Source organism: Arachis hypogaea, chromosome 11 (assembly GCF_003086295.3).
Source record: "Arachis hypogaea cultivar Tifrunner chromosome 11, arahy.Tifrunner.gnm2.J5K5, whole genome shotgun sequence".
Lineage (NCBI taxonomy): Eukaryota > Viridiplantae > Streptophyta > Magnoliopsida > Fabales > Fabaceae > Arachis > Arachis hypogaea.
Window position 1 is genome coordinate 96,207,438 of NC_092046.1, and position 26,548 is coordinate 96,233,985.

Here is a 26,548-nt window from a genome sequence, read left to right on the forward strand (position 1 = left end):
GCTCAGCTTTTGAGGAGGAAAGAACTTGGCTAAGAAAGCCGTGACCATCTTATCCCAAGAGTTCAAGCTGTCTTTGGGTTGAGAGTCCAACCATATTCTAGCTCTGTCTCTTACAGTAAAAGGAAAAAGCATGAGCCTGTAGACTTCAGGATCTACTCCATTAGTCTTAACAGTATCACAGATCTGCAAGAATTCAGTTAAAAACTGAAAAGGATCTTCAGATGGAAGTCCATGAAACTTGTAGTTCTGCTGCATCAGAGAAACTAGCTGAGGTTTCAGCTCAAAATTGTTTGCTCCAATGGTAGGAATGGAGATGCTTCTTCCATGTAAATTGGAATTAGGTGCAGTAAAGTCACCAAGCATTGTCCTTGCATTATTGTTGTTGGGTTCGGCTGCCATCTCCTTTACTTGTTCGAAATTTTCAATAAGGTTGTCTTTGGATTGTTGTAATTTAGCTTCTCTTAGTTTTCTCTTCAGAGTCCTTTCAGGTTCTGGATCAGCTTCAACAAGAATGCCTTTTTCTTTGTCCTTGCTCATAAGAAAGAGAAGAGAAAAAGAAAAGAAGAGGAATCCTCTATGTCACAGTAAAGAGGTTCCTTATTGTTAGTAGAAGAAGAAAAGGAATAGGGGTGAAGAAGAATGAAGAATCCAAACACAAAGGTGATGATAGGAGCAGAGATGTGAGATGAAGAGAAGTGTTAGTAGATGAATAAATAAATAGAAGGGGATGAGAGGAGGAGAGAATTTTCGAAAATAATTTTTGAAAAAGAATTAGTGATTTTCGAAAATAGTTTTTGAAAAAGGTTAGTAGTTTTTCGAAAATTCAAATAAAAAATAAAATAATTAGTCTAATTAAAAAGAAATTTTGAAAAAGAGGGAAGATTTTTTCGAAAATTAGAGAGAGAGAGTTAGTTAGGTAGTTTTGAAAAAGGTAAGAAACAAACAAAAAGTTAGTTAGTTAGTTGAAACAAATTTTGAAAGATAAGAAGTTAGGAAGTTAGAAAAGATATTTTGCAATCACTTTTTTTTGAAAAAGGTAAGATAAGAAGATATTTTTTAAAAGATATGATAGAAATTAGTTTTTGAAAAAGATTTGATTTTTAAAATCTCAATTAATGACTTGATTCACAAGAAATCACAAGATATGATTCTAGAACTTAAAGTTTGAATCTTTCTTAACAAGTAAGTAACAAACTTGAAATTTTTGAATCAAAACATTAATTGTTGTTGTTATTTTCGAAAATTTGATGTAAAAATAAGAAAAAGATTTTTGAAAAAGATAAGATTTTTAAATTGAAAATTTGATTTAACTCATGAAAACAACTAGATTTTAAAAATTTTTGAAAAAGTCAAATCTAATTTTCGAAATTTTAAGAGAGAAAAAGGGAAAGATATTTTTTTTTGAATTTTTAATGATGAGAGAGAGAAACATGGAAATGGTGCAATGCATGAGAATTTTAGATCAAAACATGTGATGCATGCAAGAGTGCTATGAATGTCAAGATGAACACCAAGAACACTATGAAGAACATGATGAACATCAAGAACATATTTTTGAAAAATTTTTTATGCAAAGAAAACATGCAAGACACTAAACTTAGAATTCTTTAATGCTTAGACATAAAGAATTCAGGAATGCATATGAAAAACAAGAAAAGACACAAAACATGCAAATGCAAAGATCAAACAAGAAGACTTACCAAGAACAACTTGAAGATCATGAAGAACACTATGAATGCATGAAAATTTTCGAAAAATGCACGATGAATATGCAATTGACACCAAACTAATAACATGACTCAAGACTCAAACAAGAACACAAAAATATTTTTGATTTTTATGATTTTATAATTTTTTTGTATTTTTTTTTTTTTTTTGCAAATTATTATGAAAAATAAAAATAAGGATTCCAAAATTTTTAATATGAATTCCAGGAATCTTATGCTCTTTAGTCTAAAGCTCCAATCAAAGGGTCAGGCATGGCTTAATAGTCAGCTAAGCTTTAGCATGTTATTACATCCATTGAGGTGATTAGTTGAAGACCAATCCCAAAGCAGTTTGGGTATGGCTTTATAGCCAGATAGGATTCAACATGTTACCATAAAACACTAGAATTCATTCTTAAAAATTCTGAAGAAAAATATATTTTTGAAAACATTTTTATTTAAAATTTTTTTTTCGAAAACAAAGGAGAAAATTTTTGAAATATTTTTGAAAATTTTTTTAAAACTTTTTGAAAAGAAAATGAAAAGAAAGTTACCCAATCTGAGCAACAAGATGAACCGTCAGTTGTCCAAACTCGAACAATCCCCGGCAACGGCGCCAAAAACTTGGTGCACGAAATTGTGATCTCTTGGTGCTCTAATCTCAATTCATAATTTGTCACAACTTCGATACAACTAACCAGCAAGTACACTGGGTCGTCCAAGTAATACCTTACGTGAGTAAGGGTCGAATCCCACGGAGATTGTTGGTATGAAGCAAGCTATGGTCACCTTGTAAATCTCAGTCAGGCGGATATAAAATAGTTATGTAGTTTTTGAAATGTAGTAATAAAATAAGGATAGAAATATTTATATAAATCATTGGTGAGAATTTCAGATAAGCGTATGGAGATGCATTCGTTCCTCTGAACCTCTGCTTTCCTGCTGTCTACATCCAATCAGTCTTACTCCTTTCCATGGCTGGCTTTATGCAAGGGCATCACCGTTGTCAGTGGCTACATCCCCTCCTCTTGTGAAAATGGTCCAAGATGCCCTGTCACGGCACGGCTAATCATCTGAGGTTCCCGATCATGCTGGAACAGGATTCACCCTCCTTTTGCGTCTGTCACTACGCCCAGCACTAGCGAGTTTGAAGCTCGTCACAGTCATTCAATCATTGAATCCTACTCGGAATACCACAGACAAGGTTTAGACTTTCCGGATTCTCTTGAATGCCGCCATCATTCTAGCTTACACCACGAAGATTCCGATTAAGAGATCTAAGAGATACTCATTCAATCTAACGTAGAACGGAAGTGGTTGTCAGGCACGCGTTCATAGGGAATGATGATGATTGTCATGTTCATCACATTCAGGTTGAAGTGCGAATGAATATCTTAGAAGCGAAATAAGATGAATTGAATAGAAAACAGTAGTGCTTTGCATTAATCTTTGAGGAACAGCAGAGCTCCACACCTTAATCTATGGAGTGTAGAAACTCTACCGTTAAAATTACATAAGTGAAAGGTCCATGCATGGCCGAGATGGCCAGCCCCCAAAACGTGATCTAAGATAGCATACAACTGATCAAAGATATCTAATACAATAGTAAAAGGTCCTATTTATAATAAACTAGCTACTAGGGTTTACAGAAGTAAGTAATTGATGCATAAATCCACTTCCGGGGCCCACTTGGTGTGTGCTTGGGCTGAGCTTGAAGTCTACACGTGGAGAGGTCATTCTTGGAGTTGAACGCCAGCTTTTGTGCCATCTTAGGTGTTGAACTCCACTTTGCAACTTGTTTCTGGCGCTGGGCGCCAGAATTGGGCAGAGAGCTAGCGTTGAACGCCAGTTTGCGTCATCTAAACGCAGGCAAAGTATGGACTATTATATATTTCTGGAAAGCCCTGGATGTCTAATTTCCAACGCAATTAGAAGCGCACCATTTTGAGTTCTGTAGCTCCAGAAAATCCATTTTGAGTGTAGGGAGGTCAGAATCCAACAGCATCAGCAGTCCTTCTTCAACCTCTGAATCTGATTTTTGCTCAAGTCCCTCAATTTCAGCTAGAAAATACCTGAAATCACAGAAAAACACACAAACTCATAGTAAAGTCCAGAAATGTGAATTTAACATAAAAACTAATGAAAACATCCCTAAAAGTAACTAGATCCTACTAGAAACATACTAAAAACAATGCCAAAAAGCGTATAAATTATCCGCTCATCATCCCTCCTAGCCACAGCAAGGGCTGTGATTGATGTTGACAGAGGAGAATTGATCATTCAAGTTAATGAAGACTCCCTTGTGTTTAAAGCTCAAGGATATCCCTCTGTAACCATGGAGAGGAAGCATGAAGAGCTTCTCTCAATACAGAGTCAAACAGAGCCCCCACAGTCAAACTCTAAGTTTGGTGTTGAGAGGCCACAACCAAACTTTAAGTTTGGTGTTGAACCCCCACATTCAAACTCTAAGTTTGGTGTTGGGAGGTTCCAACATTGCTCTGAACATCTGTGAGGCTCCATGAGAGCCACTGTCAAGCTATTGACATTAAAGAAGCGCTTGTTGGGAGGCAACCCAATTTTTACTTATCTATGTTAAATTTCTATTTTCCTTTGTTATTTTATGTTTTCTGTAGGTTGATGATCATGTGAAGTCAGAAAAAGAATTGAAAAAGCAAAAACAAAGTAAAAAACATAATGAAAAATAGAACACCCTGGAGGAGATAGTTACTGGCGTTTAAACGCCAGTAAAGGTAGCAGAATGGGCGTTAAACGCCCAGTCTGGCATCATTCTGGGCGTTTAACGCCAAAAAGGGCACCAGACTAGCGTTTAACGCCAGGAATGGGTAAGAAGCTGGCGTTAAACGCCAGAAATGGGCAGCAGCCTGGCGTTTAACGCCAGGATTGGCAGAAAGGGGCGTTTTGCACGCCACTTAGTGCAGGGATGAGATATCCTTGATACCTCAGGATCTGTGGACCCAACAGGATCCCCACCTACCCCACCTCTCTCTCTCTTCTTCACCCATTCACCAATCATCTCAATACCTCTTCCCTAAAAACCCCTCACCTATCAAATCCTACCATTCTCTTCACCCCTCACATCCATCCTTCATAAAACCCCACATACCTCACCATCCAAATTCAAACCACTTTCCCTCCCAAACCCACCCATAATGGCCGAACCATACACACCCCTCTCACCCCTATATAAACCCATCTTCACTCCTTCATTTTCACATAACCTAAACACCACTTCTACCCCTTGGCCAAAACACAAAGACCACTCCATCTCCTCTATTTCTTCTTCTTTTACTCTCTTCTTTCTTCTTTTGCTCAAGGACGAGCAACCTTCTAAGTTTGGTGTGGTAAAAGCTAAAGCTTTTTGTTTTTCCATAACCATTTTTGGCACTAAAGGCCGGAGAAACCTCTAGAAAGAGGAAAGGGAAGGCAAAAGCTTCCACCTCGAAGTCATAGGAGATGGAGAGATTCCTCTCAAGGGTGCATTAAGACCACTTCTATGAAGTTGTGGCCAAGAAGAAAGTGATCCCCGAGGTCCCTTTCAAACTCAAAAAGAATGAGTATCCGGAGATCCGACATGAGATCCGAAGAAGAGGTTGGGAGGTTCTCACTAATCCCATTCAACAAATCGGAATCTTAATGGTTCAAGAGTTCTATGCCAATGGATGGATCACCAAGAACCATGATCAAAGTGTGAACCCGGACCCTAAGAATTGGCTTACAATGGTCCAAGGGAAATACTTAGACTTTAGTCTGGAAAATGTAAGGTTGGCATTCAATTTGCCTATGGTGCAAGGGGATGCACACCCATATACTAGAAGGGTCAACTTTGATCAAAGGTTGGACCAAGTCCTCATGGACATATGTGAAGAGGGCGCTCAATGGAAGAGTGATTCAAGAGGAAAGCCGGTTCAACTAAGAAGGCATGACCTCAAGCCCGTGGCTAGGGGATGGTTGGAGTTCATCCAACGCTCAATCATTCCTACTAGCAACCGATCTGAAGTTACTATAGACCGGGCTATCACGATTCATAGCATCATGATTAGAGAGGAAGTAGAAGTTCATGAGGTTATATCCCATGAACTCTACAAGGTAGCAGACAAGTCCTCTACTGTGGCAAGGTTAGCCTTCCCTCATCTCATTTGTCACCTCTGTAATTCAGTTGGAATTGACATAGAGGAAGGCATCCTCATTGATGAGGACAAGCCCATCACTAAGAAAAGGATGGAGCAAGTGAGAGAACCTCACCAAGAGCATGAGGAAATTACTCATCATGAAATCCCTGAGATGCCTCAAGGGATGCATTTTCCTCCACAAAACTATTGGGAGCAAATCAACACCTCCCTAGGAGAATTAAGTTCCAACATGGGACAACTAAGGGTGGAGCACCATGAGCATTCCATCCTCCTCCATGAAATTAGAGAAGACCAAAGAACCATGAGAGAGGAGCAACAAAGGCAAGGAAGAGACATTGAGGAGCTCAAGCACTCCATAAGATCTTCAAGAGGAAGAACAAGCCGTCATCACTAAGGTGGACCCGTTCTTTAATTTTCTTGTTCTTTATTTTCTATTTTTCGAATTTTTATGCTTTATGTTTATTCATGTTTGTGTCATGATCATTAGTGTCTAAGTGTCTATGCCTTAAAGCTGTGAAAATGAATCCATTACCTTTCTTAAATGAAAAATGTTTTTAAATTGAAAAAGAAAAAGAAGTGCATGAATTTCAAATTTTAAAACAGTTTAATTATTTTGATGTGGTGGCAATACTATTGTTTTTCTGAATGAATGCTTGAACAGTGCATATTTTTGAATTTGATTGTTTATGAATGTTAAAATTGTTGGCTCTTGAAAGAATGAAGGAAAAGGAGAAACGTTATCTGATGATCTGAAAAATCATAAAATTGATTCTTGAAGCAAGAAAAAGCAGTGAAAAGCTTGTAGAAAAAAAAAGGATATGCGAAAAAAAAAGAGGCAAAAAAAAAGAGAGAAAAGAAAAGAAAGAAAAAGAAAAGCAAGCAGAAAAAGCCAATACCCCTTTAAACCAAAAGGCAAGGGTGATAAAAAGGATCCAAGGCTTTGAGCATCAGTGGATAGGAGGGCCCACAGGAATAAAATCCTGGCCTAAGTGGCTAAACCAAGCTGTCCTTAACCATGTGCTTGTGGCGTGAATGTGTCAAGTGAAAACTTGAGACTGAGCGGTTACAGTCGACGTCCAAAGCAAAAAGAAGAGTGTGCTTAAGAACCCTGGACACCTCTAATTGGGGACTCTAGCAAAACTGAGTCACAATCCGAAAAGGTTCACCCAGTTATGTGTTTGTGGCATTTATGTATCCGGTGGTAAAACTAGAAAACAAAGTGCTTAGGGCCACGGCCAAGACTCATAGAGTAGCTGTGTTCAAGAATCAACATACTTAACTAGGAGAATCAATAACACTATCTGGATTCTGAGTTCCTATAGATGCCAATCATTCTGAACTTCAAGGAATAAAGTGAGATGCCAAAACTGTTCAGAAGCAAAAAGCTAAAAGCCCTGCTCATCTAATTAATACTGATCTTCATAGATGTTTTTGGAATTCATTGTATATTCTCTTTTTTTTTATCCTATTTGATTTTTAGTTGCTTGGGGACAAGCAACAATTTAAGTTTGGTGTTGTGATGAGCGGATAATTTATACGCTTTTTGGCATTGTTTTTAGTATGTTTTTAATATATTTTAGTTAGTTTTTATTATGTTTTTATTAGTTTTTAAATAAAAATCACAATTCTGGACTTTACTATGAGTTTGTGTGTTTTTCTGTGATTTCAGGTATTTTCTGGCTGAAATTGAGGGACCTGAGCAAAAATCTGATTCAGAGGCTGAAAAAGTACTGTAGATGCTGTTGGATTCTGACCTCCCTGCACTCAAAGTTGATTTTCTGGAGCTACAGAAGCCCAATTGGCGCGCTCTTAATTGCGTTGGAAAGAAGACATCCTGGGCTTTCCAGCAATATATAATAGTTTATACTTTGCCCAAGATTTGATGGCCCAAACAGGTGTTCCAAGTCAGCTCAAGAATTCTGGCATTTAACTCCAAAACTGGCACAAAAGCTGGAGTTAAACGCCTAAACTGGCACAAAAGCTAGCGTTTAACTCCAAGAAAAGTTTCTACACGAAAATGCTTCAGTGCACAGCCCAAGCACACACCAAGTGGGCCCGGAAGAAGATTTTTGCATTAATTACCTATTTCTGTAACCCTAGGCTACTAGTTTTCTATAAATAGGACCCTTTGCTATTGTATTTTCATCTTTGATAAGTCTTATGCTATCTTAGACACGTTTGGGGGCTGGCCTCACGACCATGCCTAGACCTTGTTCTTATGTATTCTCAACGGTGGAGTTTCTACACACCATAGATTAAGGTGTGGAGCTCTGCTGTTCTTCATGAATTAATACAAATAGTATTGTTTTTCTATTCAACTCAAGTCTATTTCTTCTCCAAGATATTCATTCGTTCTTCAACTTGATGAATGTGATGATACGTGACACTCATCATCATTCTCACCTATGAATGCGTGACTGACAACCACTTCCGTTCTACATGCAAACAAGCTTGAATGCGTATCTCTTGGGTTTCTAATCTAAGATTGGAACCTTCGTGGTATAGGCTAGAATTATTGGCGGCCATTCTTGAGATCCGGAAAGTCTAAACCTTGTCTATGGTATTTCGAGTAGGATCTGGGAAGGGATGACTGTGACGAGCTTCAAACTCGCGATTGTGGGGCATGTGACAGACGCAAAAGGATCAATGGATCCTATTCTGACATGATCGAGAACCGACAGCTGATTAGCCGATGTTGTGACAGAGCATCAGGACCATTTTCACTGAGAAGACGGGATGTAGCCATTGACAACGGTGATGCCCAACATAAAGTTTTTCATGAAAAGTAGTATGAATGATTGGAAGAAGGCAATAGGAAAGCAGAGGTTCAAGGGGAACAAAGCATCTTCATACGCTTATCTGAAATGCACCAATGAATTACATAAGTATCTCTATCTTTATTTTATGTTTATTTTCATCAACTTAAACTCCATAACCATTTGAATCCGCCGGACTGAGATTTACAAGATGACCATAGCTTGCTTCAAGCCGACAATCTCCGTGGGATCGACCCTTACTCACGTAAGGTTTATTACTTGGACGACCCAGTGCACTTGCTGGTTAGTTGTGCGGAATTGTGACAAAGTGTGATTCACGTTTGAGAGCTCCAAGTCTTTGGCGCCATTGTTGATGATCACAATTTCGTGCACCAGTGTCTCCAGCTCTGTAGGAAACTCCGGCTGCTGAGACAAGATCTGAGACCAAGGTGGGAAAAGGTAAGTTGCCCACAATTTGTACGTGTCCCATGGCATTCCGGATATGTCTTGGTAGATTCAGAGGCTGGTCTGTAAGGATACACCATAGTAGAACGGCCATGTCCGCAGTGAAGGAGGACTCGTGAGTGCTCGGAAAGACGTAATGGGACATGATCTGTGCCCATACGCGAGCCTCCAAGGTAAGTACTGAAGCTGATATTCCCTTAGGGCGGGTACGATTGTATCCGTAGATCCAACGGCTGCCAGGTAGTGTGATAACTCTGAGAACAGCTTCCCAGTCAAATTGATACATCTGGCGCTTGAGTGCAGCTTCTTGAAAAGCGTCCAATCCTTCTGGAAAAGGGGGAAGACTCAAAGCTTGTTGAATAGCCTCTTCTGTAATGGGGACTTGCTTCTGACGGACAAAAACAGGCTGCAGGGTAGGCAGGTAGAAGTTAGAGTAGAACTCGACTACCTAAGAAAGATTGACCTGCTTCTGTTGTCTCTGTAGGAAACCCCATTGTCTTCGTTCAATTTGCGGCTCAGCAAAAGTAGCAATATTGGGCGGGAGGATAAGAAGGTGTTCGTTGTTGGAACTCCTTTCAGCCAGAATAGGGAACATCTGCTCACAGTAGCGACTGGAAAATTGCGCAGTGTCCTTTGCTGGAAAGGCTTTCTCCTTTTCGTCAACCTTTATGATCCTCTTAACTCTTTTTGTTGAGGGCCTGACTGCAGTTGAAGAAGGCTCTGCTACTAGTGATCTTTTAGTTCCTCTTCTTGCTGGAGGTTTGGGAGTAGCTTTCTCCTTTCCTTTCTTGGTGGCCATCCTGAAAGAGGGAAGAGAAAGTAAATTAAATTTAAAGAGATATATAGCAATGAAGAGAACGGAAAAGGATGGTTAGAAATGCACATTAAAAGGTAAATGATGTTAACACATGCCCATGAGTACATGTGAAAGATCATTAATGGAAAATAGTTAGTGCATATGGTGATAAGTAAATGCCAGGTGTTTATTAGCATGCCGGCAAAGGACATGAGTAGCATAGACCAAGCATGACTTTGTAACAAACCATCACGTTTGTATTGACAATTAAATTCAATTAATATAATAGTAAAGGGGATTTGTGAAAAGCAAGCATTGAATAGTAGAATAATATAGAGAAGTGCATAATGCCATATGGGCTTTTTCACAAACACATAGCATGCATGGTGAAGAAGGTATAGAAAGTATTAAAGTGAACATGCAAGCAACCCTTTAAAGAAAATAATATATAATTTTCAAGCAATTTGCAATAATCCACAAGCATATTAAGGAAAAATAACGACTCAAATAAAATTCTAACACTATGTAAAAAGGAAAGAAGAAGAAAGAAAATATGAATAATGAAAAGAAAAAGAAAAGAAAAGAAAATAACAAATAAAATAAGAAGAATGATAGAAAAGAAAAGGATGAAGAAGAAAATAAAAACCTTGTTAATGGAGGTGAGGGAGAGTGAGAGTGAAAGGTGAGATAGAAGGAAGAAGGGGGGAAGAAGAAGTAAGGAGGGAAAAGAAAAATTAGGATTAGAGAGGAAAAAGATAAGATATTTTGGCAATTTAGGTTGAGCTGTGCGGCGCAAGCGACGCGATCGCATGGAGCACACGATCGCGCGACTTGCGCTTAAGGTGAGGGACGCGGTCGCGTGACCCAGTTTGTGCTTCTGGCGCGAGTGCAGCTTCACGCTAGCACAACTCTCTGTTCGAATTGATATATGTGCCAAATTTGAGGTGACGCGATCGCATGGGGCATGCGATCGCGTGAGTGGGCAATATATGGGGTACGACGCGGCCGCGTGGGGCACGCGATCGCATGAGGGAGACTGCGCGTCTAGCGCCAGTCCAGCACCACTCTAGCATAACTTTCAGCTGTGCACCCTTTCTACGTCAAAAATCGGGGCATGCGGCCGCGTGGGAGGCCATTATGCGCATATGACGCGGACGCGTCAGCGACGCAGTCGCGTGGGTAGATTTGTGCCACTGGCACGCCTCCAGCCATGCTCCAGTAAGACTCTCTGTTCGTTTTTAATTTTCTTTCCTCTCCTTGCCATGCGGACGCGTCGCTGATGCGGTCGCGTCGCGTGGCTCTCCCTTTTTTTTTTAAATATGTAATTGCAGATGCACGAAAATACTAATAAATAGAAGAGTTATTGAATAAGAAAAATTAAAATAAAGAAAAGAACGATCATACCATGGTGGGTTGTCTCCCACCTAGCACTTTGCTTTAACGTCCGTAAGTTGGACGCTCCACTAGCCCAGTCTGTGGCTATGTGGGGATCTTCCAAGAAGAAGATCTCGAGTTCCTTGTCTTTCTTCCGCTTTTCGCCATGGTACAGCTTTAAACGATGTCCATTAACTTTGATAAGCTCCGAGCTCGAAGGATGGATAAGGTGATAAACTCCGTACGGTTCGGCCTTCTCTACTCTGTATGGACCTTCCCATCTTGATCTCTGTAACATCCCGCATTTTTGAAAATCTAAATATAAATAAATTATGATTTTATCTTATTAAGTTTAAACTTTATAATTTTAGAAATTATTTTATTAGAACTAATTAAATAGATTCGGAGATAGTTTTATTTTGAATCAATTAATATTCTTAAGTAATTTTATTATAATGGAATATTTTGTATAATTTTAGTAATTGAAAAATAAGAAAGAATTGTATAATTTAATTTAAGTAACTTTTATTCTGAAAAGGTTACGATTTATTTTATTGATTTGATGTTATTTTATAAATTAATCAATTGAGAGTAATTAAATTAGTTTACTAATATTTGGAGTTAGTTCAATTAATATTCTTGTGTAAATTTTTATAGTTGGTTATTTTATATATTTTGAAAATTGTATAATTTAATTTAAATAATTTCTATTATGGATAAATTATGGTTTATTTTATTAGTTTGAGCTCCTAGAGATTAATTTATTAGGAATGATTAAATGAATTTTTGTAAATACTTTAAGTTTAAGTCAATTAATATTTATGTACAACTTTTATTTTAACTAGTTATTTTATATAAATTGAAATTAAAGTTATAATGGAAACATAATGAAAGGTCATATAATTTGATTTAGGTAATTGATATTTCGAGTTTAACCGTATTTTATGAAATGTGATTAGTATGCTTGTTTTATAATTTAAATTAGAAATAATTATTTGAGCTCGTTAATAGATTGATAGATAAAATCTTATGCGTTTTGAAAGTAATCTTTATAGTATTATATTTGAATCTTAAATTGTTATTCTATCTCAAGTATTTTATAAAAGTTATGTTACTTGTATATATATTTTTCCTAGTTTTATGTTTCTTATTTTATACGTACTGTTATTATCTAACACGTATACTCGCTGACCAATCACGCACCGACACACGTACTTCACACTCGTTTATGAGTTATTGGGCCACGCTTATTGTTTCCTCACCACTCATTCACGGTTAAACTCCTACCACATATACGCAATACATATCAAAGAAGGAAAAAAAAGGGGGAACAGAGAAGAAGCAAAGGGAAACGAGAAACTGAGGAAAGGGAGAAGAGGGATCAGGGAAGCACCACAAAGAACAAAGAGACGTGCGCGATCGAGGAAGAAGGTAGCGTTGCCACCGTGCCTCATCATCGTCGCTGAAGCTCTCCATGCCACTATCAACGCCATTTAGGGCAGAAGAGAAGAGGAAGAATGATAGAGAAAAGAGATTGGAGCTGCTACAGGAACGGCGGTTCCTGCTTCTAACCTCTGCTCTTTTGATTTCTGGAGCTACCGTGGGTGGAGTTTGTCATCAAAGGAAGCAAGCTGCTGCCACCAACTCTTAATTAAGCCAGTATCCTCCTCTTTGTTCTGATTCCAATTTTTCTATTTTTGAAACCGTAACACTCTCACCCTTACTCTGATTATACTTTGTTTCTCTTCCATGTGCTTGTTTTAATCATGGTTGCCTATATCTTTGTTGCTCAGCCCCTTTTTGGCTCCTATTCCCTGCTACAATTAGGTCGAGTGTTGAAGCTGGTGCTGCCATGGGACGGTTGAAGCTGTTACTGATTCTGAATTTGCTATCTGGGTACTGGTCTTATCTTCTCCTTAGGGTTGATCTTTTTACACGTTTTATTTTGTCACTGCTGTGGTTGCCATGTTCTGGTTTTAATTCTATCTTAGTTCTTGCTTTGTCTTGAATCCCTAGAGCTGAAATTGCTTTTGATTCCTATCCAATTTGAATCCTCTATTTTACTGCAACCATGGTCAGTGCTGCGAAGGCTAATGTTGTTACTGTTCTGGTTGTGGTTGCGTGAGAGTTACCGCTGCTGCCCTGAAACTAAAAGAGAAGAGAGTTGTTACGTTAAAGTATGCGATTGCGACATCGAGGTAGGGGGTTTAAAACGATTTTAATTTAAGAATGCCTACAAGGTTTATTGAATAACTGCAAATAGATTTAATAGTTGTGAGTAATTGATTGATTATGTAATTATTGAATTGTCGCTGAAATTGTGATTGGAATGGTTGAGATTGTGATTTGGAAATGTTGATTTGTGATATTGATTGATTATGTGGATTGGGAATTGCTTGATGACTAATTGTTGAGAATTTCTGAATTTTAATGGGTTATGTTGGATTTGTTCCCATTGAGTTGTTATTTGGTATATTGTAATGTTAATGAACTTGGTTGGTGGTTGATTTGGAATTAGTTTTGAGGGGTTTTGAGGGTTGGATTTTGAATACTAAATAGATTGCTAAAAAACTGATTTTTGAAATTAAAAGGTGACTTTGGAAGTGGATCACGCATTTGCGTCGCCTAGCATCAGGGCAACTATGGCATATTATATATCAAATCAAAGCCCCAGACGTTAGCTTTCCAATGCAACTAGAACCGCGTCATTTGGTCCTCTGTAGCTAAAGTTATAGCCGTTTGAGTGCGAAGAGGTCAGGCTGGACAGCTTAGCAGTTTCTCCAACTTCTTGTATTCCTTCCACTTTTGCATGCTTCCTTTCCATCCTCTGAGACATTCCTGCCCTGTAATCTCTGAAAACACTTAACACACATATCAAGGCATCTAATGGTAATAAGAGAGGGTTAATAATAAGCAAATATAAGATCAAAGAAGCATGTTTTCAATCATAGCACAAAATCAGGAAGGAAAATGTAAAACATGCAAATAGTATGAATAAGTGGGTAAAGAGTTGATAAAATCCACTCAATTGAGCACAAGATAAACCATGAAATAGTGGTTTATCAATTGACAAGTTCACTGTGAAGTGCACGTGGATGCAGCAGACATTCAGTCACCTTCCAGAGGGGGCAGACGAGGAGACAGTCTGGAGGTACGCTAAGCGTACATTATGATGCTACTATCGATGCAACTTTTCGGCGACAAGTCTGGTACCCATATGCATATCAGGTGGCTTCCCTACGTGGTGAGGTTAAAGGTCATGGGCAGTTATAGCTGGGGATCTGTCGCTCTGTCTTGGTTATACAGGTGTCTATGCCGTGAAGCCAACAAGAACGTGGTTGAGTTGGCAGGACCTCTATAGCTCCTCTAGTCATGGATCTTCTAGAGGTTCCTGGGTTTTAGGGTTTGACTCCTTTTACTGGTCGTTGGCCTCGAAGTATGGATATTGATTACTAGTTATTTTCTATGTTGGCATGTCATATTTATATTTTTATCAGTTGTAAATAACTTTTATTAGGTGGCAGGTGGTCAGGTTATTAGGCGACATCAAGCAAGAAGGGACCTTGAGTCGGGCACTACAGACTGTGGATAGATCTACTTCGTCTTCGCGATGTGAGTATTAAATGGTTTAGTGTTTTGTTCTTGATATATTCTGTGATGTTACTGGGGATTTATCATTATGTTGGATGTCATTGCCTTTTCAGTTCATTTGGATGCCGTATAGCTCGCCGGACGTCTTGTAGGTTGTGCATCCTGAGATACTGGAGCCACGTCACATGGCATTTTGGAGGAGCGTGACGGCATTGATATACTTTGCTGTCATAGAGTGGCATCATGACGACATGGATAATGAAGAGCCTGGAAATACCCATAATCACAGGTTTGGTCCCTAAGGGACACTATGTAAGACCCAAGGGAGAATGTGCCTATGGGTGTCATCTCAGCCATAGTGAACTCTGATTGCTGCCAGTTGTACAAAGTCACCGTGAAACACCTTGAGCCCTTCAAATTTGTCTCAATTGCCTTCATCAGATGCTGACTAAACCAATGTCTTATTCCCAATTATGCCTTTGCCTCTCTTCCTTTGCGCATAAAAAGCTCTGCTAACGATCTATATGTGGACTTCACCAGGGAACACACCGGAAGGTTCCTTACATACTTCAGGATCGAGTTAACACACTCGGAGATGTTCGTCGTCATATGCCCGAACCTTCGCCCTTCATCACAATGCTGAGTTCATAGTCAATCTGATTGGTCCAGTTACACATGGCCGGGTCCTCAAAGCGGAGTATGTCAAACTGGTAGCCGAACTCTACCTCAATCTTTGCATAAGCAGCATTCACTAGAAATGCCCTATACGCATTACACGGAAGCCAACCCCTATCAGGAGCCTCTAGTGTAGCCTTAATCCCGTTATGCCTATCCAATTGAGGCGTGACATGCTACGAATGTGGGATAAGAAGAACAACCATGACTCTGCATTCTCACCCTCCACAAATGCAAATGCGATAGGAATGATGTTGGAGTTTTCGTTTTCAAAAATTGCAACTAGCAGTGTTCCACCGTACTTGCCATACAGGTGGGTCCCGTCGATATTAGCCAGAGGCTTGCAATATCGGAACGCCTCAATACATGATGGAAAGTCCAAAAAAGTCGGTGGAAGTATGCTTGCTCCTCACTCACTTGGCCACCCAGTCACACAGGACTCGTCATCAACACTGCAACACTACCCAAAATCGTGATCTACATACCTAGCACCCATCATGGCAACTCATTATATGACTCTTTCCAATCACCATAAATCTAAGCCACGGCTTTCTGCTTAGCCATTCAAACCCTCCTGTAAGTCAGTCTGAAACCAAAATGGGCCTCTGTCGCATTCTGGAGTACCTTGATTGACAGGGCAGCTGATGCCAGGGCATTTTGGCCAGTTTCACTGACCTTTTCGTTGGCATGGAACTACTCTCTGTATTTTACTTTCTCTGTACTTCTAGTTTTACTTTCATCATGTATTCTCCATCTTGGTTTTCATTTTCCAGAGCTATGAACAACTAAACCCCTTTCATTGGGTTAGGGAGCTCTATTGTTCTCATTCTTCTATCTTTTCTCTTGATTTTACTAGAAAGCTTTCGATCTTCATCCAATTGGGCAGTTATCTTGGAAAAGAAGCTATTCATACTTGGATCTCTTCTGAACCTTGAAAGAGGAATGAAGAGATCATGCTAGAAATGCTTTCTCATGCTGGACCAAATTGGGTTTGGATGGATATGTGACTATAATCCTACCAACACTTGATTTGGGAAATGCATGTGGTATAATCAGTGACTATACTTCATCTCTTCTCATGAGCAATTGACCAAGGAATTGGCTATTGATCAAGATTTGAGAGATTGAATTACCAAGAAATTGGAATTCGATCACTTAAGATTGCCAAGGAGATCAATGAATGCATTGATTGAGGAAGAGATGAAAATGAACTTGATCCGAAGAATGCAACATCTCCTGAACCCAATGAACTCCCCATTTCTGATCTTACCCATTCTCTTTAATTTCTGCCATTTACTTTTATGAGCAATTACCCCATTCCCATTTAAGATTCTGCAATTTACTTTCCGCCATTTACATTCAGCTCTTTATTTCTAGCATTTACTGTTTCTGCTATTTACTTTCCCGCCATTTAATTTTCTGCAAATCTCAAATCAAATTCTGGTTCGCTCAACTAGAACATAACTCTAATTAAAGTTGCTTCATCAATCAATCTTTGTGGGATTCGACCTCACTCTATTGTGAGTTTTTACTTGATGACAAATTCGGTACACTTGCCGAAGAAAATTTGTTGAGAGACAAGTTTTGTGCGTATCAAGTTTATGGCACCGTTGCCGGAGATTGATTTTGAATCAATAATGATTAAATTGGAGGATAACTAGATTGAGCATTTTTCTTTTGTTTGATTTAAATTTCTGTTGAGTTAATTCGCTTTCAGTTTTAGTTAATTTCTTCCCTTCCCCCTACTTTTTTGTTTTTTTTTAGTTATTTACAATTCAGTTCAATAACCCACTAACTGTTTGATATATTACATCACTCACACTAACAGTAATTCTAACAGAATACTTTCTGGATCTGTTTCCTTGCTTGTACCTTGTTGGTTGTATGACAGGAAGGAGAGGCGGGGCTTCAACTTCCTTTGATTCTGAACCTGAGAGGACCTTCCTTAGATTAAGGAGGGAAGCAAGAGGAAAAAGAGTAGTGGGTGCTGAGGAAGAGGAAGAGTACTTTGAACTAGACATGGAAGAGAATATGGAGAACATTCATGAAGAAGAGGCTCACAACCATGGCAGAGAAGGTCTAGCAACTCATGCTGGGCAAGAGAGAAGAGTTCTAGGCTCCTAAATCAACCCAAACCCAGGAAACTGTGGGAGTAGCATTCAAAAGCCAACCATACATGCCAACAACTTTGAACTAAAACCACAGCTCATCACCCTTGTTCATAACAACTATTCATTCGGAGGAGGCGTCCAAGAAGATCCCAATCAACATCTAACCACCTTCCTGAGGATATACGATACTGTGAAGTCTAATGGTGTTCATCCTGACACCTATAGACTACTTTTGTTCCCTTTCTCACTCAAGGATAAGGCATCTAAATGGCTGGAATCCTTCCCTAAGGAGAGTTTGACAACCTGGGAAGATGTGGTGAACAAATTTTTAGCCAGATTCTATCCCCCTCAAAGAATCAACAGGCTGAGAGCTGAGGTTCAAACTTTCAGGCAGCAGGATGGTGAGACTCTATATGAAGCATGGGAGAGGTTTAAGGACCTAACAAAGAGGTGTCCACCAGATATGTTCAATGAATGGTTACAGCTACACATTTTCTATGAAGGCTTTTCTTATGAATCAAAGAAAGCAGTAGACCACTCATCCGGGGGATCTCTGAACAAGAAGAAGGCCATTGAGGAGGCCATAGATGTCATTGAAACTGTAGCAGAGAATGACTACTTCTATGCCTCCGAAAGAGGGAACACTAGAGGAGTGATGGAGCTAAACAATGTAGATGCTCTGCTGGCCCAAAACAAGCTCATTACCAAGCAATTAGCTGACCTCACCAAGAAGATGGAGAGGAACCAAGTAGCAGCAATCACCACCTCATCAACAACCCAAGAGGGAGTGAATGCAGAGGCAGAGAGTGAGCAGGAGCAAGCCAACTACATTGGGAATTCACCTAGACAAAATCATGACCCATACTCCAAGACCTACAACCCTGGTTAGAGGAATCACCCAAACTTTGGGTGGGGGAATCAACAAGATCAAAGCCAAGATCAGAGACGTCACAACCCCAACAACAATGCAGCCCACCAATAATTCACACAGAGAACATATCAACACCACCATAACAGCACCTCTCCACATCCATATCAAAACTAAAATAACACTCCTCATCCTTCTACCTCTAATCCCAATCCACCATCATCTGATGACAGACTCTCAAGGATTGAGAACCTGCTTGAAGGCATATGCAAAGAGATTCAAGACAATAAGGTGTTCAAGGAGGAAGTACGAGAAAATTTTAAGAACCAGGGAGACACCATCAAGAGGTTGGAATCTCAAGTGGGGTATCTCTCTGAGCAGATTCCCAAACCTACAGATGGATTCCCAAGTGACACAGAGAAAAATTCGAGAGGTGAAACAAAGAAAGTAAGATGGGAAGATTGCAAGATGGTCACTATAAGTGGTAAGGAGACTGAGGATAAGCCAAACAAGCCGTCAGAACAACCTGGAGATACCTCAGCAGAGAAGAAGGAAAAAGATCACCAAGAACCAAAAATCTCACAACAGGAGCTGCTGAGACTCTATGCACCCTTTCCCCAACTACTCAATGGTGCTGTGGAGAAGAGAATATACTCAAGATTTCTTGACTTGTTTGCATCTCTGCATGTAAACATACCATTCATCAAGACCATCCAACAAATGCCTGCATACATCAAGTATATGAAGGAACTGCTTCCCAGGAAAAGCTCACTCAAGGGAGGCCAAACTATAGTGATGAACAAGGAGTGCAGCGCCCTCATTCAACCAGAGTTGCCTACAAAAAGAAAGGACCCAGGGAGTTTCTACATTCCTTGTGCCATCGGAGAAACCATGTTTGATAAGGGACTCTGCGATTTGGGAGCAAGCATCAACTTAATGCCCTTATCCCTTATGAAGAGGCTGCAGATCAATGAGATAATGCCCACAGATGTAGTCATCAGGCTGGCTGATAAAACTCAAAAACAAGCAATAGGAGTGGTGGAAAATGTGTTGGTAAAGGTTGGGAAATACTTCCTCCCAATAGACTTTGTCATATTGGACATGGAAGAGAGTCACACTCACCCAATCATATTTGGAAGACCATTCCTAGCTATAGCCAGAGCACTCATAGATGTAGAGCGAGGGGAGCTAATTTTGAGGATCCATGATGAACAACTCAGCTTTAATGTCTTCAAACTCTCACAAGAAACAGATCAAGAGAACAAGGAACCAAGGAAGAATCACAGTGAGATACTGAAGGAAGAAACAAGCACTGAAGCACAACCAGCACATCTGGGAACTCCCTTGATTGATGAACAAGGCAAATAGCAATTGCCACAGCTCAATGAAAATCAGGAGGAACCCAAACCACCAGAATCATATGAGACCAGTAACCACATTTCCTTAGAGGAGGATGTCACAAAGAGTAAGACAACATCACAAGGAACAAAGAAGAAGGTACCAAGGAGGTGGAGGAACAAGAAGATCCCTACCGAGGACTTCTCTTCAGGGAATAAAGTGATCTCAGCTTACTTCCCAGATATCCCCCCTAATCTCCCCACTGTACCATCTCAGTTACCTAAGGTCTTCACTATCAACAGAGTTCTCTCCTTGGAACATGTAGAGATCATTGATACAACCAATGGATATAGGTCCACAGCAAGAGGGGAGGACTTGAAGCATTATCAACCTCCCTGATGAAGGAGAAACGTCAAGCTAGTGACGCTAAAGAAGCGCTTCATGGGAGGCAACCCATGTTTTATATGCTTTTAGAAAATAGTGAATAAGTCAATATTCATGAATTCCAACCCAAACTTGGTAAACACTTGGTGAAATCCTTATTAGGCAGTATATAGTGAAGAATAAGTTTGGTGTTCAAAGCATGCCGAGAGAGCATGAATGCAAACCAGAGCATGCTAATCTTGGAGCCTTGAATAAAACTTTTTCATCACAGTGCTACAAACTAAGTTTGGTGTCACCCAAGATGCCACCAATGTGCATATAAGGATACACAGTTAGTTAGTTAGTTGGTGTTCATGAATAAATAATCTAGTTCTTTTTCTTTATTATTCTAGCCGTAAAGTTTAATTTCTCAATGATATTAATTTTTTTATTTTATTTTTATAGGAAAAGGGAAAGGAGCATTGAAGGGGATTGATTGGAAAATTAAATGAGGAAGGTTCGGACACCACAAGAGGAGGGTACTACACACGTGCATCAAGGAGGGATGCATTGGAAAATATTTCCATGCAACATTGAAAAGAATGAGACCCTTGAAGACCGAACCAAGCCCCCTCATAAAGACGATGATCCTTATGCCCATCCCCTGCAAAACCCCAGAGTAAAGTATCATCTCAAGTAATTGAGGAATCGTCGAGCTAGCGACGATAAAAGAGCGCTCTGTTGGGAGGCAACCCAACCTCAGGTAGTTTCCTTTTCATCTTTATTTCAATAAAGGTCACAAGTTGTTTCCCCTGTATTGCGAGGAGCTAAGTTTGGTGTTCCACACCAAAACAATCCAAGAGTGAAAGTGTAATTCTAAGTTTGGTGTCCCACCAAAGGATATTAGTTAGAATCACACTCCACTTCCAAAGCACATTGCTAGCTCCAACCAATCAAGGGAAACCACTTAGATGTAGTTAGACTTTAGTTAATAATTGTTTTGTTAATAACAAGATATGAGGTTCTCTGCATATATGCAAGGTTTTGTACTGGGCAAGGAACTAAGTTTGGTGTTCACACACCAAATTAAGTTCAGAAGTCACAAGCATACATGCAAGCTAACTATTTCTCAAGTGCTTTGGGAACAAACAACTTCCAATAACTTTGAAGGAATCTTATGAGAAAATGGTGCACCTTCACCCAAGGAAGTGAGGTAGCAAAAACTAGGATGATGACAAAAAGAGGGCAACTAGAAACCATCACCCAAAGGTTGTATTGTACTTAATTCCATGTACTTAGAATGATGAAAGTTGGAAGTCCGAATGCACTTTTGATTAATAGTTACTCGTTAGTTGGAACCTTTTTAAATTCTGTCTTTTAAGTTTTTCATTGCTTAGGTCTAGGATTGCTAGTCTGAATGTCATTACTGCATCATTTCCTTACTTACTTGTATGCTTGTCCTTGTGAATCAAATGAAAAGAGAAGGAGTGTTTTATAAAAGACTAGAGTGGAGTTCGTACTATGGAGTAAGTTCCTGAGTTTGTGGTGTGGTCATAAGTTAGCTAAGTTGGTTCAACCACAAGGTGGGAAGACAACTATCTGTCATGAATCATATGCTTGAACACACCCCATGAGACTAGCTAAATAACAAGATCCTAATAAGAAAAAGGGAAAGAACAATCAAAGTTGAAGAATAAAAGAAAAATAGCAAGAAAAGAGGCTAGGCACTAAGGGTTTAAGTCTTGAGGGATGTGTCTGTGGTGTTCCTATACCAAGGATCTGCTTGGATTACTAAGCTCTCAGGGATGCTTTATCACCTGGTAACTTGGGTTGACTAACCCGAGATTATCAGCTGAAAGTCCACTATCAAGAGCAATCTTTGCTACAGAACATTTAGTAACCCAAAGAGGTGCTGGACACCAAGACCTCAAGGAAAGAAAATAAACAAACCATGTGCCTGTGGCGTGTATGTATGGGGGAGAGACTTGAGGAAGTAAGTCTTTAGGGGTGCTTCAACACCTAGCACCTTGAACCAACTGGTTCGGGAGTGTTGGCTGAAAGCTTATTCTAAAGAGTTGCCCCCTTACAGAGCACTTAGCCTAAGAACACAAATAAGCCCTGAAATGACAACAAAAGGATCAATGAATAAAAGTCTCATGGGATGCAATCAAGTGAGTATTCTAGAACATGATAAAGGTCTGAAAGCCAGTGAAGGAATGAACTTAAGTTGCTATGCATGAAACCACCATAAAACCAGGAACATGACTTCCACAAGAATGACTCATTTCTCTTGGCATTCTATTCATCATTCTCTTGTTCCAGTACTTGCTTAGGGACAAGCAAGCTTTAAGTTTGGTGTTGTGATGCCAGGGCATTTTGGCCAGTTTCACTGACCTTTTCTTTACTGTTTTTAAGGTAGTTTTATGCAATTTCTTAGAAAATAAGCTAGTTTTGGGTAGATATTCACTTACATCTTGATTCAAGAATACATTGTGCACTTTACATAATTTCATGAGAATTTTGCATGAATTATATGACAAATTGGATGATGCATGACTCATGACTTGGACTAGAACTTTGATGCACTTTGTTGCTTGATTTCACGACAAAGGAAGCAAAGAAGAACTACGTTAGCAGTCACGTTAGTTCCACTAACGTGACCTCTAACGTGGAATGGGTGCTAACTTGCAAAGTTAATGAGAAAGGTAATCGCCAATAACGCCCTCGAAGCCATCATAAGCCCACGTTAAGAGTCACGTTAACTAAGTTAACGTGAACTCTAACGTGGAAGAAGACAACAAGGCCAATGTTAGTGACACTCTCCTTTGTCACTAACGTTGGACCAAGCTCATAATTGGCCACGTTAGTTGCCACGTTAACTTACTTAACGTGGACTCTAACGTTAAGAAGCAAAAGAGAAGCCAACGTTAATGACATTCACCTTTGTCACTAACGTTGGCCAAGCCTCCATAAGCCACGTTAACTCCCACGTTAACTTAGTTAACGTGGAAGCTAACGTGGATAAAGAGATGATGAGCCAACGTTAGTGACACTCACATTTGTCACTAACGTTGGGGATGGCTAGCATTACTACGTTAGAAGCCATGTTAACCTAGTTAACGTGGACTCTAACGTGGGAAAGGGGCACATTGGAACGTTAGTGACAAAGGTAAGTGTCACTAACGTTCTCGAAGAATTGGCACTGCTACGTTAGAAGCCACGTTAACCTAGTTAACGTGGACTCTAACGTAGGGACAAGGGAGGACTATCCACGTTATTGGGAAAGGTAAGTCCCAATAACGTGTGCGAAGGACCAAGAGGCAACGTTAGTGGTCACGTTAGTGCCACTAACGTTGAAGTCAACGTGATCATATTTGGGTTAGGAATGTTAGTGAAAAAGGTGATTGTCACTAACGTTTTCGAACCCACACTTTCACTTAACGTTGACACCACTAACGTCCTGAGTCAAAGTCCCTGCCTACTTCACCTTTTCTCTCTGCAAGCAAAGCTAAGCCCAATGAAAAGGATAACTGCTTCAAACTCAAGATTCAGAGGCCCATACCCAAGACTTGAAGAGCCAACTAGAAGATGAGAAGAATAGTATATATAGGAGTAGCTTTGAATTAGTTAGGGAGTTGGAAACTTTAGGGAGCCTTTGGCATAGAACTACTCTCTGTATTTTACTTTCTCTGCACTTCTAGTTTTACTTTCATCATGTATTCTCCATCTTGGTTTTCATTTTCCAGAGCTATGAACAACTAAACCCCTTTCATTGGGTTAGAGAGCTCTATTGTTCTCATTCTTCTATCTTTTCTCTTGATTTTACTAGAAAGCTTTTGATCTTCATCCAATTGGGCAGTTATCTTGGAAAAGAAGCTATTCATACTTGGATCTCTTCTGAACCTTGAAAGAGGAATGAAGAGATCATGCTAGAAATGCTTTCTCATGCTGGACCAAATTGGGTTTGGATGGATATGTGACTATAATCCTACCAACACTTGATTTGGGAAATGCATGTGGTATAATCAGTGACCATACTTCATCTCTTCTCATGAGCAATTGACCAAGGAATTGGCTATTGATCAAGATTTGAGAGATTGAATTACCAAGAAATTGGAATTCGATCACTTAAGATTGCCAAGGAGATCAATGAATGCATTGATTGAGGAAGAGATGAAAATGAACTTGATCCGGAGAATGCAACATCTCCTGAACCCAATGAACTCCCCATTTCTGATCTTACCCATTCTCTTTAATTTCTGCCATTTACTTTTATGAGCAATTACCCCATTCCCATTTAAGATTCTGCAATTTACTTTCCGCCATTTACATTCAGCTCTTTATTTCTAGCATTTACTGTTTCTGCTATTTACTTTCCCGCCATTTAATTTTCTACAAATCTCAAATCAAATTCTGGTTCGCTCAACTAGAACATTCCTCTAATTAAAGTTGCTTAATCAATCAATCTCTGTGGGATTCGACCTCACTCTATTGTGAGTTTTTACTTGACGACAAATTTGGTACACTTGCCGAAGAAAATTTGTTGAGAGACAAGTTTTGTGCGCATCAGCAGCATCGGCTCTGATCATAGGGAGTATGAATGCTGAGATCACATGGTAATCGAGCCTCCTGTGATCACTAGATATTGAAATGTCCAGATAAGTATGCGGTCCATTATACCGTTTCACCTCCCAAATACCTCTGTGCTACCAGAGTCTGATTTGAATCAACCATGTGCATCCGTTGTTGAAATACTTACACATTCCATGGTACTTGCAGTAATCAGATTCCAACACTTTATACTTGACGAACGAATTTTTGCTAGTAAAGAATATCACAAAAGTAATCACGTTGTAAGTATAGTTTCTAAACCAACAAAGAATCCTTTCGTACAAAAAATTGTTTGTCACTTAAGCAAACCTCTAATAAAATTGATAACCGAAGTATTTAAACCTCAGATCGTCTCTCAGGGAATTGCAGGGAGGTATGATTTATTATTGGTTATGGAAAAGTATATTTTTGGGGTTTTTGAATATTGAACATGGAATGTAAATGATAATAAAATAAACTAATAATTAAGTGAACTCTTGGCAAGGTATGAGAATCAGACGTCCTATCCTAGTTATCCTTATCAATTGTGATGAGAATTGTTTATTACTCCCACTTGGTTAACCTCTACTATGAAGGTAAGTCAAATGGATAAATCATTATGAATCCTCAAGTCCTAGTCAACTCCCAAGGAAAGACTAGAGTTAGTGGAATTCAAGTCAATTAGCAACTTTCAATTATCAATCAACAAAGGAGTTTGATAACTCAAGAGTTTCTAATTACTCAACCAAAGCTAAGAATGTAAAAAGCTAAATTAAAATCATAAATATGAAATACCTCAAATTGCATTAAATAAAGAAATCAAATCTAACATGGAGTTCATAAACCAAATTGGGAAAATAAATAAACTAGAATGCTAGAATAAATTAAGGTAGAAGAGAAACTAAATTAAAGGAATATTTAACCTGGAATTGGGAAGAAATAAACCTAAAACTAAGAGAAATCCTAAAACCTAGAGAGAGGAGAGAGCCTCTCTCTCTAGAAACTACATCTAAACCAAAAATTATGTGAATGAATATTGTGTGAGTTGTGTCTTGTGTTTCCTCCATTCTACAACTCTTATTCTGTATTTTTTGGGCTTGGAACTGGGCCAAAAGGAGCCCACAAAATGCTGGGGGTGAATTCTGATACGCTGAATTTTCACAGATGCACGTGTGCACGTGATGCACGCATGCGCATTGATTATCTTCAAGGCAACTATGGCAAATTATATATCATTTCGAAGCCTCGGATGTTAGCTTTCAAACGCAACTAGAACTCCCTCGTTTGTACCTCTGTAGCTCAAGTTACGGTCGATTTAGTACGAAGAGGTCAGGCTTGATAGCTCAGCAATTCCTTCAATTTCTTGTATTCCTTCCACTTTTGCATGCTTTCTTTCCATCCTTTAAGCCATTCCTGCCCTATAAATCCTGAAATCACTTAACACATATCACGGCATCGAATGGTAATGAAGGATAATTAAAATTGATAGTTTAAAGGCCTAGGAAACATGTTTTCAACTATATCACAAAATCAGGAAGGAATTGTAAAACCATGCAAATTATATGAATAAGTGAGCAAAGAATTGATAAAAATCACTCAAATTAGCACAAGATAAACCATAAAATAGTGGTTTATCAATCTCTGCACACTTAAACATTAGCATGTCCTCATGCTAAGCTCAAGGAGATATACAGAATGAATGGGGGAAAGTAAGACTCATGAGATGCAACCTATGAATGCAACTATATGCTAAGATGATTCTGT

General features: G+C 39.2%; 1 non-coding gene across 1 annotated transcript; it reads right to left on the reverse strand.

The window, feature by feature from the left end:
- Nucleotides 1-17,986: 17,986 nt before the first annotated feature.
- Nucleotides 17,987-18,093, reverse strand: LOC112724227 (small nucleolar RNA R71). The gene has a single exon (XR_003163401.1). It is a non-coding gene; the product is annotated as a small nucleolar RNA R71 (small nucleolar RNA).
- Between the last annotated feature and the right edge of the window lie 8,455 nt (nt 18,094-26,548).